We start from the raw sequence: 13,807 nt of genomic DNA on the forward strand, positions 1-13,807 counted from the left end.
GATTTCAGCCTTCACCTTTTCAACAAGCTGTTTATACTGATAGATTATATCCTTCACGTCTTCCTTTATGATGTTAACAGTCTGTGGAGAAAAACAAGAGTCCAAGAAATTGCTCACATTGCCTTGGAGAATTCAAAATTAGAGCTCAAGGGAAAGAGAAGTGGAAAACTAGTCATCACCTATAACTTCAGACCTTTTTCTAGAATCACAGAATCATAGAATCATAGAATGGTTTGGGTTGGAAAGGACCTTAAAGATCATCTAGTCCAGCCCTCCTGCCATGGGCAGGGACACCTTCCACTAGACCACATTGCTCAAAGCCCCATCCAGCCTGACTTTGAATATCTCCAGTGTTGGGGCATCCACAGCTTCTCTGGGCAACCTGTTCCAGTGCCTCACCACCCTCATAGTCAAGAATTTCTTCCTTATATCTAATCTAAATCTACCCTCTTGCAGTTTAAAGCCATTACCCCTTGTCCTACCACTACCATGCCCTTGTAAAAAGTCCCTCTCCAGATTTCTTGTAGGCCCCTTTCAGGTACTGGAAGGCTGCTATAAGGTCTCCCCGGAGCCTTCTTTTCTCCAGGCTGAACAACCCCAACTCTCTCAGCCTGTCTTCATAGGAGAGGTGCTCCAACCCTCTGATCATCTTTGTGGCCCTCCTCTGGACTTGCTCCAACAAGTCCATGTCCTTCTTATGTTGGGGGCCCCAGAGCTGAACGCAGTACTCCAGGTGGGGTCTCATGAGAGTGGAGTAGAGGGGGAGAATCACCTGCCTCAACCTGCTGGTCACGCTTCTTTTGATGCAGCCCAGGATACGGTTGGCTTTCTGGGCTGCAAGCACACATTGCCGGGTCATGTTGAGCTTCTCATCAACCAACATCCCCAAGTCCTTCTCCTCAGGGCTGCTCTCAATCCATTCTCTGCCCAGCCCGTATTTGTGCTTGGGATTGTCCCGACCCATGTGCAGGACCTTGCACTTGGTCTTGTCAAAGTTCATGAGGTTCCCACTGGCCCACCTCTCAAGCCTGTCAGGGTCCCTCTGGATGGCACCCCTTCCCTCCAGCATGTGCCAACACAGCTTGGTCTCATCAGCAAACCTGCTGAGGGTGCACTCAATCCCACTGTCCATGTTGCCAACAAAGATGTTAAACAGCGCCAGTCCCAATACCAACCCCTGAGGAATGCCACTCGTCACTGGTCTCCACTTGGACATCGAGCCGTTGACCGTAACTCTTTGAGTGCAACCATCCAGCCAATTCCTTATCCACCAAGTGGTCCATCCGTCAAATCCATGTCTCTCCAATTTAGAGACAAGGATGTCACGTGGGACAGTGTCAAATGCTTTGCACAAGTCCAGGTAGATGACGTCAGTTGCTCTTCCCTTATCCACCAACACTGTAACCCCATTGTAGAAGTCCACCAAATCTGTCAGGCACAATTTGCCCTTAGTGAAGCCATGTTGGCTGTCACCAGTCACCTCCTTATTTTCCATGTGCCTTAGCATAGTTTCCAGGAGGATCTGCTCCATGATCTTGCTGGGCACAGAGGTGAGACTGACTGGCCTGTAGTCCCCCGGGTCTTCCTTTTTTCCCTTTTTAAAAATGAGGGTTATGTTTCCCCTTTTCCAGTCAGTGGGAACTTCACTGGACTGCCACAGCTTCTCAAATATGATGGATAGTGGCTTAGCAACTTCATCTGCCAGTTCCTCAGGACCCACAGATGCATCTCATGAGGTCCCATGGACCTGTGCACCTTCAGGTTCCTTAGATGGTCTCGAATTGAAATAGGATCATTTTCCAATTCCTCCCATCTCTTCCTTTAACAGTAGCAACAGCTGTCCTGTACAAAAGTGAAGTAGGGAGCCAAAAATGGACCCTGAGGCTTCAAGGTGCTAGCTTGTTGCCTGTAATTCCCGTGACCCAGCCATGAGAAAGTACTCTGTTTCCCTTCCAGATAACCTCAAATTAAGATGATTCCTCCCTTTTCAACCCAAGATTTTTAGTGTCACAACTCCTCGTGGGATATTTGCCTATATGCTCCCTAAGTCTGGCAAACGCTGTTGTGCATTTGCTTTTTGTCTGTCTTTTTAAACTTCTGTCCATTACAAACTTGAAGAATTATGCTCACACAGAAATATAAGGTTCAGAAAAATAATTTGTGTGGGGAAAGAAGAGTACATGATTAAACAATATAACAAGGAAGCTTTCAACTGTTTAATGATGCTAATGATCAAATGTTTCATGACTAATGTTTAATGATGGCTAACTGCCACCTCAAGCTTCTCTATAAATTCACCTGCAAACTACATGTCCTAATGGTACCATACCATCAGGATTATCTACAGACTACAGGTCTTCCAGAAGTGCTCATTCAATGGGAGACAAGGGGCCTGTCTGGAGGTTCATCACCTCAGACCTTTCCTGTGAAATTCCCATGAGCCTACAAAGTCTCAAAGGTCTCACTCCAGAAGTAAGTTTCAAAATGAGCAGTTTACCAGAAAAAGAAACACTAAAGATTTGCATGATTTGTCCGCGGAAAGCTGTATTGTGCAAACTGGGTTAAGGCCCAAGACGTCAACTTGGGTTGAGAGATGTTTTGTAATAACGGTATGAGGGCTATTACTATAGGGTTAAAATAAAATATAAAACCCAAAGCAGAACACAGAGAAAAAGGGTATGGGAAACCATGACAGTCCCATACCATTTATCTGTGACTTCATCTTCATTGTCGGTAATGACATATTTTTTATCTCCAGCATTAAGGACTGCTATCTTTGGCTCCAGACCTGTCCTCTGTGGCTTTAGTTTCAGGCCTGAAGAGTCTGTAAAACCCATCTCTGCGGGTGGGGAAGCACCCTCAGACAGGCACCCAGCAGAGGAGAGGGCAGGTGCCACCCCACACGGGTGACAGCCGCAGGCTGGTGCCCACCGCAGCCCCTCTGCCCCCGCTGCCCCGCTCCGGGCAAGTGCCTCTCCCCACGTCCTGCTGGGCTGAGGCCACCGGCACCCGCACTGCCGCCGCTGGGAAGGTGCGGGAACCGTCCGAGTGGCCCCCCCGAAGGACATCTCGCTTTACAGTGGCAAAGTTTCTGCTGGCTGGATGTGCAAACCTGCCACGGGGAATGTTTTTTTACCGATTAACTAAGAAACCACTTGATATAAATAATGGCTTTCCAAAGGAGCTCCCACTTGAAGAGCCGTACGTTGTTATTTGAATGACTATAATGAGCTTAATCTTACCCTTAATCTCACCTTTCATACACACAACATATATACATATAATGGAAAATTACATATACGTGTATCTCTCTCCATATATACATGCACACAGTGTACATACACCGCTGTGCTTACTCTCCAGAGGCTGTCTAACCCGGTGCTGAGGGGCAGCCTCCTCCGGGGTACAACGCAGCAGCAGCTTGGTGTAGTGCTTTCACTCACGGGCAGGTGGAGGATTTTGGCCAGCAACACATCGCTGCTGTTGCTTGTTACAACGTGGTTCTCAGAAACGTAATCCTAATCTCATCGGGCAACCTGGAACCCAGCGGGGCCGCCCATGTTAAGCATCTCCTCACTTAGCACAGGAGGTTTCTTGTTTCCTGCAGGACTGAAATGGCGGGTGTGACCCCCCCCAGCCCCTCATACTGCCCTGCAGCATCACCTGCTTCAGGCTTGGGGCAGGAGTCGTACCCAAGCATTTTTCTAGACAGCAAATGAGACCAATATTTCTATCACTACAGCTCTCCGCTTCTAACAAGAGGTTTTGCATTTTAAAAGAAAATACCTCACTGGTCAAAGCAGCGAGATGATGATTGTTTTTATGGGATGTGTTCTTCTGACAGTAATATGCAATTGCCCTTGATAAACTATACTCTTTTTCCTGTTGTGTCTATGGGACTCTCTTGAAACTGGGTTACTTTGTGTAATTAAACGAAGAACTGGCCTTAAGTTAGAAATTTCTAAGGGAAGAAATTATGAGGGGAAGGAAAAGGCCAGCTGATTGTATTTTATTTGTTCAGTCAGTAGAAATGAAAGCACTTGCTTTACGAGTTCACATGATAATCCTGGTGTTCAGTCACTTGCTCTTTATACAATATTTTAACATGCAGGAGTGATAATTGAGCATGTAATTGTTATTGCTTATTTGTTTACTTGCTCATTACCAGTATCTGTACCGCAAAGCACTTTTAGGAACACTTTGCAAAGGAAAGAGTCTATAAAATTAAATGTATTTTGGAGTGCAGCAATAAGCTTTATATCAATGGTAAGGATTGAATGGTATTATTAAAAATAGCTTATCTGTTTTTTTGCTTGTTTTGAAGGCTGCTTTAGGATAAACTGCTTCAATTTAAACCACACAATGTCATCCTAGGATTGCTCCACTTATTCCCATGAAGTATATGTTTAGCATGCAAGTTTTCGTCCAAAGTTTAGAAGTCTTAGATGAATGCACTACATTTTAATGAGATATGATTCTCATTTGGGCCATTAATAATTCTGACTGTCTTTATTTCAGCAATAAATATGCTGACTACAATATTGAAAAAATAAATTAAAATATTTTAAAGTTATTATTAAGTTTTACAGCTGGCAGAGATGGTCAATCTCCTGTGAACTGGGCCTGGTGACTGCCTGAAATACAGCCTGTATCTGGCCAAAGTCATGCCATCAGGCTCCCCATCAACCCTCATGCAAAGCTGCCAGAACATGAGGAATCATTTGCTTCACTTTGTAGTTTGTCTTGGTTTTAAAACTTGTGTTTCGTTTTGAATCTGAATTTGTCTGGCTTTGGATTCCTGCTATTAGTTCTTTCCTTGTGCCTGTCCCTGCTACAGCATTGATGAGCTGACCAAAGTGAGTCTTTTCCTGCTTTCTACCCTATTTTTAAACTACGTGCCAAATTCCTGTATCAGTTCTATTAATGCTGTACACTGAGATAAAATCATCTCTTCGTTACTTCCTTATTTCATATCCAGGAATTACCTCAGCCCTGTTGCTGCAGTCATATACTGAGATACTTGTTAGGTTTTGACTCTCATACTCTTTACGTTGCCTAAGAGTTATCACTCATATCCTTTACAATGTTCCTACTTTTCAGGAGATAGCTTTTCATACAGCTCTTGCTGGCTGCCTTATTCTTATCACTGTTTATTGCTCGGACAGTGCCACATCCCTTCAAGTTTGATTAGCACTGATTTTATATTTACTTTCCAGGCCATTTAGGAAACGCAAGGAGCCCCAAAGGAAACAACAGTTTCCAAAGACGATTGTCTCACCGACAGCTACTTTGAACTGCTCATCCAGTTCTTGATGCACTGACTCTGTGCTTTATCACATTATAAAGTAATTTCTTTCTGATCATTAACATGTGGTGCTAAGTCAAGCACCTTAAAAAATTAGTACAGCTATGACATTATCTTCAAACAGCCAAGCCTGTAATCTCATCTCAGGTTTCTCTGACGAGACCTGTTTTTCCATTAGACTTTGTTGACTGAGACACATAATATTCGAATGCTTCATTTAATTGTTAGCCGTTCTTTTGCGTCATTACTTTTCTTCGTGTCATCATCTGCTCCTCCCCACAGCTGAAGGTATGAATGCCACGGTGAGGATGGGTGAGTCAAGGTCTCTGCGTGTACAGAAGGCTGTACAAGCCTATGCGCAACAGGCAATTATCATTACCGAGGAGTCGGTCTGTGAACTGGCTGGTTGCTGTTATACTGATGATGATTTGGATGAAGATGCATAGTTGATTAAGTAAGCTTTCCATGAGCCAAAGCAGACCGGTTTTGCTCAGAGAAGCTCATTCCTGTCCTCACCCGTGCAATTATCACTGCTTAACTGCAGCTCAGTAGCACTGAAACGTGTGGGCTTCAGGATGTCCCTGAGGAACTCTGTTAGCACCCACGCTTCCTTTCCATGTTCCCGCTCCCGCTATAGGACCTCTTGGAAAATTTACTGGCTGATCAGCCAGTAAGTACAAACCCTTTCTTTTATTATTACTGCTGTGACTGTCAGCACACTGCAAGAGCTCACTGGGGATCAGCTTGCACATCTCTCTCACTCAGAGTCGAGTCTGAGGGAACCTACGGTCCCACCGACTTCCCCATCTTCTGCTGCACCATGCAGCAGCAAGTTACTCTGGTGGGAAGTTTCCTCCTTTGTACACCCCAGGAAGTAAATAGAGACCTGCTGGGTCTGTACTTGAACCTGCCTGCTTCTGTACTTGAAAACATTGGCATGATTGTTTAAACAAGGTTTGCCAAGGACTGATATTAATCTAGGTAGTTTATGATTGCATGGGTCCCATTTTCACTTTAAATTTTGACATAATCTTACCAGTTCCGCCTTCCTCTGGAATTTCCCTGGTCTGGCAGCATGAGTTTAAAATAAGCACTTCTGCTTTTTTTTAATGTTTTCATTCTTAATGCTGTTATAGCATATATCTAGTAAACAGACTTTTGGGGGAGGGAGGTATTGGCTTTTGTAACTATGACATTTTAAAACCTGTTAACTTTATAAGCAGTGGGTTTACCCTCTACTGTTTGGCTGCGCTGCTCATATTCTGCTTGTCATTATCTTAAATTCTTTCTACTTCCCCTGTCTTCCCTCTCTTTTTTTAAACTTAATTTCTGCTCCTACTCATCCAGGTAGGGCTTTTAGCAAAAGTTACCTTTTTGTCTTTATTTTTAAATTATGGAATTGTGATTTTTCTAGCCTTACAAGCTCTTCTTAGAGGAGTCCCAACTATGATTTCCACTTTTCTTTGTAAGCAAAAAGTTTTCTTCCTTTGTGAAATCAGCTTGTTAGCTAGTACTATGATCAGAGGGCTGGAGCACCTCTCCTGTGAGGACAGGCTGAGAGAGTTGGGGTTGTTCAACCTGGAGAAGAGAAGGCTCCAGGGAGACCTTATTGCAGCCTTTCAGTACTTAAAGGGGGCCTGTAAGAAAGATGGGGACAGACTTTCTAGTAGGGCCTGTTGCAATAGGACAAGGGGTAATGGTTTTAAACTAAAAGAAGGTAGATTTAGACTAGGTATAAGGAAGAATTTTTTTATGACGACAGAGGTGAAACACTGGAAGAGGTTGCCCGGAGAGGTGGTAGATGCTCCATCCCTGGAAACATTCAAGGTCAGGTTGGATGGGGCTCTGAGCAACCTGATCTAGTTGAAGATGTCCCTGCTCATTGCAGGGGGGTTGGACTAGGTGACCTTTAAAGGTCTCTTCCACCCCAAACCATTCTGTGATTCTATGATTCTACTAACTGGTAATGCTCTTTTTCTGCCCATTTATGTCCCTGATGCCTAGGAAACCATCTCCAATGCCATGATTCTTTTTAAGCATGAAGTCCAAAGAATGATTACCTCATGCTGTGTGCTCTACTGTTTAAGAAATGAAAGATGAGGCATTCCTGAAATTCAGCTGATAGTTCATAGCTGGTCTCCAGGTCCTCCAATACGGACTTTCTAAATGGACTGTCACACCATTTCCTCTCCTTCTCCTCAACCATACGGGCAGAATACAGACAAGTTTCTATGAAGAAATTCAAACTAATTTTCTGGTTTGTTTGGTGGTCTTTTATTGATCCCCAGCAATGTCCCTTTCTTGGGTTTTACCAGTTAAAATGATGCATTCAGGGTTCTCTGTGTCTGAGTTAATAATTTTGATACAAGTTACAGTGTCTTCAAAACAAGTTATAGGGTCCCGTGTGTACTTTTTCACTATCTTTATGCCTGTTAAATAGATTATAGCATATTATTTTTACAGTCCAGCCATTCAAATTGTCCGTGCAAGCTTCAGAAATGCTATTCGTAGCACATCTCTTCTTTTTTATTTCTCTTGCTCATTTCTTGCTGTTAATATAAATACAAAACAATGTAGATGCCCTTGTAATGTATTTCTTCCCTCAGTACCCTCTTCTGATTTCACCTTGGTTGCCAACTGGGAGGACTAATCCTCATAAATGAAACCTTCAGACCACCTGCTGGAATGCAGACAAATGCTCCACAAAGCTCGACCTCGCATTTGTAGCAGCTGAGGACCCAACAATCCATATTGTGTATCTTCTTCTGGGGCCTCTCCCCAGAAGAAGGGGGCTGCCACCGGCTCTATGCCAGCCCTGAGTCCCAGCAGCCAAACCTCCCGGAGCAGGGCTGCTCTCAGGGCCCCCACACAGGGCTGAAGAGTGAGATCATGGTTTAATGCTGAAAGGAGTTACAACACCATTCATCTCTTCTTCATTGCTCTGAGATTCTGTGTAGTTTCCATGGGATGCCAATTTATTTGTTCTAATGTGTCAATGAAGGGAAATTTCTGTATCTTCCAGTCCTGGGGAATCTTGCTGTTATATGCTGCATTTCTGCCCCAAAAGAAGTAGCACAACAGATTCTGTCTTCATGGTCTTTGCTGCAAGTTCTGAATAACTAGAATTCACATTAAAGGCCCATGGGAAATGAAATGGTGTGTGAGAATAGTTACAGTCAGCCAAACTTGGGAATACCTGGACTAAAGCTATGCCATTCCGACAAAAGGCATTCTTGTGGATGACATTTGCCTCATGTACATATTTTACATCTTAAATGTTTTATTTCCTGTAATAAATACGGCACATCCGCACATCATTTTGAATAACGTTGTCAGAGAACACAAGAATTATTATTATAGCTTAATTACTAATACAGCAAGATCTGCAGCAACTTAGATGGGTGGCTTTAAAAACCTACACTAATCAGTCAAGTGTATTCAAGATAATGGCCAAATTTTCCAAAACTGAGGTACCTGGAGAAAAATTTTAGGTATGAATATGAGAGCAAGAACTTAAAAGAAACGGGGGAGAAACTGAGGAAAAGTTTTAGTTCCTCCTCATTCTTAGCCCAGATCATCATTCCCTCTCCTTTTCTTCTTTTCCTAGGGAATGGCAGAATCGCAATAAATGAATAAAGCATTTACCCAACTGCTTCTTTTGAGTCCTTCCTTTTTTCTTTTTTTTTTTCAGATCTCCAGCGTCTCTCTTTCTCTGAGCTTGCTCCGAGCATGCTGATGCATCTATGCATCATTCTGTCCTGCCCTCAGTTTCGCTCATGCTTTCACCCAAGTGTTCCTTTACTAAAGGGTTTGATGGATGTTCATTGCAGGCCGAGCAGGAGAAGAAGAAACACTGAACAGAATATTTAGAGCCTGAACAGAGCCTTTGCTCCTGCAAGTGAAAATGCCAAGAGCAGGGGGTGGATGAATGGTGGTGCAGCATGCTGCTTGCTGCTCTCAGCACACATCCAGGATGCTGCTTGTCAGTGAGGGGATCTATCAGGATCACATGGGGATGGTATTTGGCATCGCCATATGTGTGATGCCGTGTATGTATGAAAAAGATACTGCAAAGTGGCAAAGGATTCAGACCTGCTTATCCTGAGGGGGAGTGACATTTACGGACAATTCCTCTTCAACACGGGGAACTGAACTTTTAAAAAATAATCATCTTTTTCTTTACAAGAAAAAATAACAGTTCTCCCTTGCTGGAATTGTTTCTTAGGTAGAAATCAGATTCTATGTTTAACTCGTTCCTACAGATTAGAAACAAATTTCGTGGTGCACAAAGCCTCCAAGCACATTACTGAACCTGTCAAGTACATCCCCATGGGTGCACAGAGGCTCTCAGCAGTGAGTGAGTGGGTAAAACATGTTCAGAAAAGTCCCTCTGGGTTAAGGTTCTTTCTGAATTATTTGTTCTTTTCTCTTCAGGTTCATATGCTTTGCTCTTCATCTTTATTCTTCATCTTCAGTACTTGAATAGTCATCTTTCTTTTTGAAGCAGACTGCACCTTTTTACCACATTGATATTTCTTAACATGTGCTTATTGAATTATAAGTTAAGCAACCCAAAGTACTGATCTCACCCTAGACAAATATACCTACTATATTTTTGATGGATAGGTTGATGTTACCTGTGACTGCCATTTGGTAGAACAGTGTACTGTCTCTCCGCCTAGACTGGATGTTTGTATCAGTCATGTTAGAAGCACAAATACACACATTTCATTCTGAGCATCTCTCTTTTCTGCCAGGACCGAGACTATATTACTAACTTCATTTTAAATGGGTTTTTGTTGTTGTTGTTGTTTTTTCCCTGTTCTGATTTCTTGCTTTTATGGACATTTGTACAGTTTCAAGGAGCCATTTGATCTTATAAAGCTGTACATTATTTGGCTGAGATTTTGTACTATCTTTCTTTTCCAAGTAAATCTGATAAAATCAGAGTGTTTTACTGCAATTATGACAAATTATGCTCAAAAATATTCTCCAAGGGAAAAATGCAAATAGAAGACTGACTTTATCTGCAAAACAACTGCCACCTTTTTAATTTACAGGAAAGTCATAATTATCCCAGAAATCAGTTGTGTGTTTTCAGTGGCATGGGAGGTGTTCATGCTGTTGCAGGTTTGACCAACTAGAGCATCTGTCTCCTCTGTACAGCTACTACATGCGCTTAAGTTTACACTGGAATTAAGATGTAATATTTTTATAAGGAGATCTAATAATGCAAGCCGAAAGAAGCACATATTTTCACTTTCAGAGATGACACCACCTGTGAAGTAAAAGGCGTGAGTAAAGTCTTAACCAAGAATGATAAAAGGTAATGGCAATGGATACAATGGTGCAATTTGTTTTGGTATAATAACATACAGGGTATTGTAGTTTCTTTGTGAAATAGAACATATGTCTCAAAAGGCATTTTTCATGCAAGATATAATCAGCAACATAGTTAAAACAGAAGGTCTGTAAAACTATTTTTAGGAAGCTATGTAAGAAGGGGAAGCATACCAAAGTAAATGAAAAAGAGGCATTCTCTTCTCAAATATGCTGAAATAAAATCAACACTTCCCAAATTAAATTAACACTATTAACATAAAGTAACTTGACAGCTATCACTGATAGTTAAACCTGCTGGTCACAAGCGGTGTTCCCCAGGGCTCTGTGTTGGGGTCAGTTCTGTTTAACATCTTTATCAATGATCTGGACGAAGGGATCGAGTGCACCCTCAGTAAGTTTGCAGACAACACCAAGCTGTGCGGGAGTGTTGATCTGCTTGAGGGTAGGAAGACTCTGCAGAGGAACCTGGACAGGCTGGATCAATGGGCTGGGGCCAATTGTATGAGGTTCAACAAGGCTAAGTGCAAGGTCCTGCACTTGGGCCACAGCAACCCCATGCAACGCTCCAGGCTTGGGGAAGAGTGGCTGGAAAGCTGCCTGGCAGAGAAGGACCTGGGGGTGTTGGTTGACAGCCAACTGAATATGAGTCAGCAGTGTGCCCAGGTGGCCAAGGCGGCCAATGGCATCCTGGCTTCTATCAGAAATAGTGTGGCCAGCAGGACTAGGGAAGTGATCGTGCCCCTGTACTCGGCACTGGTGAGGCCGCACCTCGACTACTGTGTTCAGTTTTGGGCCCCCCACTACAAGAGAGACATTGAGGTGCTGGAGCGTGTGCAGAGAAGGGCAACGAAGCTGGTGAAGGGTCTGGAGCAGAAGTCTGATGAGGAGCGGCTGAGGGAACTGGGGTTGTTTAGTCTGGAGAAAAGGAGGCTGAGGGGAGACCTTATCGCTCTCTACAACTACCTGAAAGGAGGTTGTAGAGAGGTGGGGGTCGGTCTCTTCTCCCAGGTAACAAGTGATAGGACAAGAGGAAATGGCCTCAAGTTGTGCCAGGGGAGGTTTAGACTGGATATTAGGAAATTTTACTTCACTGAAGGGGTTATCAAGCATTGGAACAGGCTGCCCAGGGAGGTGGTTGAGTCACCATCCCTGGAGGTATTTAAAAGACGTTTGGATGAGGTGCTTAGGGACATGGTATAGTGGTGGTCTTGGTAGTGTTAGGTTTACGGTTGGACTCGATGATCTTAAAGGTCTTTTCCAACCTATACAATACTGTGATTCTGTGAAACTTGCAGATTTTAATAAGCCATGCTTATCAGATTACAAGGAAATGTGACACTTTAGGTAGCTCTGACAGAATTTTCTGTTCTCAGCCAGATTGGCCTTTTAATTTCATTTAGTATGGGTGGCTGAAGTTTTGGAAGGTACAGGACTTCTCATACAAGAAAACCTGTAATCACAGATTCCAGATGAGAGAGAGGAAAACAGAAATTATGGAATACAGTAGTTACTTGCAGCAGCCTACTGTCAGTGAGAAGATGCATCTTCTGACTGCACCACAGCAAAGGATTCTTGGAGAAATACAGTCTGCCAGATGCTCCAGTTGGTGTTTTACGCTTTGCTGTGCCCTCTGTCAGAAAAACAATGCTCACAGTTACACTGTCAGGTGCATTCAGCACATGGACTTCATACAGGGTGTGTCTCCTGTAGCCCTTTTCAAACCTTCAGCTCTCTTTCTCACTGGAAGATAGCCTATATTTCTATCACAGTGTTCAGTACAATAATACACTTGACTTAAGATTGAGGAAAAATCACCCATGCAGAAAGTACCCTTTTAACCAATAAAATGTAACTGATACATGGATCATTTCTATTCAAAGGAGAACTAAAAAGTACAAATCAGGCATATTCTCAAGTATAATCCTGTGTATTTATGAAGAATGTACATAGAACCTGCTTTTGTTGAAAACAGTAAAATCTACAAGAACAGGAAGGTTTTTTGCTAACAGTTTTCAAGACAGCCTTCCACACAGCCCTGTGTCTCAGCAGATGCATTTGCCACCAGTTACCCAGAACAGCCTCACCCTGCTGGGCCCTGCAAGCAGCTTGTGTTCATAAGCACCAATTTCCATTGTCTCTGGCAACCTTAATCCGAACTTGGTCTTACCTCCTCCTTCTGTCCAGCCTGAAAGAAGAATAACTAACATGCCAGTCAGTTTTACTGCCTGTACACTGAAGGCATGATTGACAGAAGCCAGCATCACTTTCCAGCAAGACAGTATTTTTATAGTAACTTGCTGAAACCACTTATGTGCCAATAAAACTGGGAATTTATTTAAAGAAAAGATACTCCTGAAGATTGTGTCTGCATTGATTTTTTACCTTGTCCCATTTCCTTTGTTTACATCTGGATAAAATAAAAAGGTTTAGTTTATTTACATCTGGAGAAAATTAAAAAAAATCCATTTTGTATGTGAATGTAATGCTGTTATGAGGCTTCTTGCTTCAGGAAATTTGATCTTTGTTCTCCTGGACGCATTCTCTGTTCTTTCCTCTATTCTTTCACACACAGCAGAGCATTAACAGTATCTGACAGAGAAAAAGGAAATTGCACTATGATGCCTTTTCATAAGCATTATTTTTCTTACCACTAAATGATCACTAGAGAGAAGTTACGCTGCAGTAGTTTGGTTTGTGAGGATTGCTTTTAATTAAGGAATGATACGCAGTTTTACAAAGCAGTCATCTAGTTCTTGAGTGTATGAAACACTACCAGACCCCTACAATCAAGGAACTCGACAGAACGTTTTTCTTGTGCCTTTTTCATCGCCTGCTCTTACATCTCTGTTTTAAAGCATTACAGACTGGTTTTGTTGCAAACATTTAGATACTCATACTCAGTTCACATGGATAGGGCCACTGAAGCTGGAACAAAACCCGTGCTTGTGATGTTTATCATCTGTCTGCCTAGAGGCTTTGGCCTCCTGCTCACAGGGAGATGCTTGGTACACACATTTGCTGCATTTGAAAGCCTTGTTATGACGTTTAAAAACAAATTCATATGCGTGTATAAATCTTTCATGGGTTTCCATCTCTACCGACAGCTAATTTCTAGATATGGTAAAGCTATTCGTTACGCTCGGGCCTGGATGTCACCCC

The sequence above is a fragment of the Mycteria americana genome, chromosome 1, assembly GCF_035582795.1.
Source record: "Mycteria americana isolate JAX WOST 10 ecotype Jacksonville Zoo and Gardens chromosome 1, USCA_MyAme_1.0, whole genome shotgun sequence".
Classification (NCBI taxonomy): domain Eukaryota; kingdom Metazoa; phylum Chordata; class Aves; order Ciconiiformes; family Ciconiidae; genus Mycteria; species Mycteria americana.